The 936-nt window shown below is 29.7% G+C and overlaps 1 long non-coding RNA gene across 1 annotated transcript; it reads left to right on the top strand.

Annotated features, from left to right (window-relative positions):
* Positions 1-100: 100 nt before the first annotated feature.
* LOC117107794 lies at positions 101-897 on the top strand. The gene is made up of 2 exons (XR_004445288.1): positions 101-169; positions 566-897. It is a non-coding gene; the product is annotated as an uncharacterized LOC117107794 (long non-coding RNA).
* Positions 898-936: the final 39 nt, after the last annotated feature.

Here is a 936-nt window from a genome sequence, read left to right as displayed (position 1 = left end):
ATATACATACATATATATTATATTATTAATATTATTTTTTTATATTTCTTGTGTATAATTTTTAATTTTACTGGAACATGCTGTTTATATATGTTTTTAATAGAGTCTTACACCTGATGACATTGCTAACTCGTTGGTTCATGCTCTTCATGCCCCTCCCCACTGCCAGGTAAGTTTTTAAGACTAAGACAAAATTGTGTTAAGATTATTGTATCGATTTATTTCACATTTTCAACAAAGCTACCATTTACAGAATCAAATGCTGCATATGAATTCAAATTATTATAAAAAGTGCGATCATAATACTCAACTGGTTACCTGTACTCTACAATATTGTGTTTAATCAATAACATAGTATAAGTATGGTGTGGACTGAAGTTGAATAGCTTGGTATACTTAAGGTGCTTGGCTTCTAATTCCAAGGTGCTGGGTTCAAGCCCTGTCACAGCAGATTTTTTTGTACACTGCAACTTATATCAATTCAATTTTCACAATGAGTTTGGCTTATTTATTAGATATAAAGGATATATACTTACGTTTGATATTTCTTCTTTTATTTTTACAGATCCATGATATACTTATGCGTCCAATTGAAGACGTAGTCTAAGAATGCTACCTGAATTTACTGCTTTTAGCAATATATTTTTCTCTAGGGGAAACTACGTTCATTGAAATTTTTATTTAAAAAATGTGAACTTCTATTTAAAGTAAATTAATGCTTTGGTAAGCTGATGGTGAGGTTTTTTTTTATCCTGTCATCATGCTTACTTGCTTAGATATAAGTTTGAATTTACAGATGGTATTTTTCAACCACATGTGTTCTGAGCAGATTTGTTGATCCTGTTCATACTGTGTGTAATATACATCATTTTTGTAATAAAATACATTTTGTAGACAGTGCTGTCTATTGTATATTTGTATTGTTTTTCATTTCCC

This window comes from Anneissia japonica, unplaced genomic scaffold (genome assembly GCF_011630105.1).
Source record: "Anneissia japonica isolate Jap-2015-1 unplaced genomic scaffold, ASM1163010v1 scaffold192514_len936_cov164_single, whole genome shotgun sequence".
NCBI lineage: Eukaryota > Metazoa > Echinodermata > Crinoidea > Comatulida > Comatulidae > Anneissia > Anneissia japonica.
The sequence above is the reverse complement of the archived record's forward strand: the minus strand, read 5'-3'. Positions and strand labels throughout refer to the sequence as shown.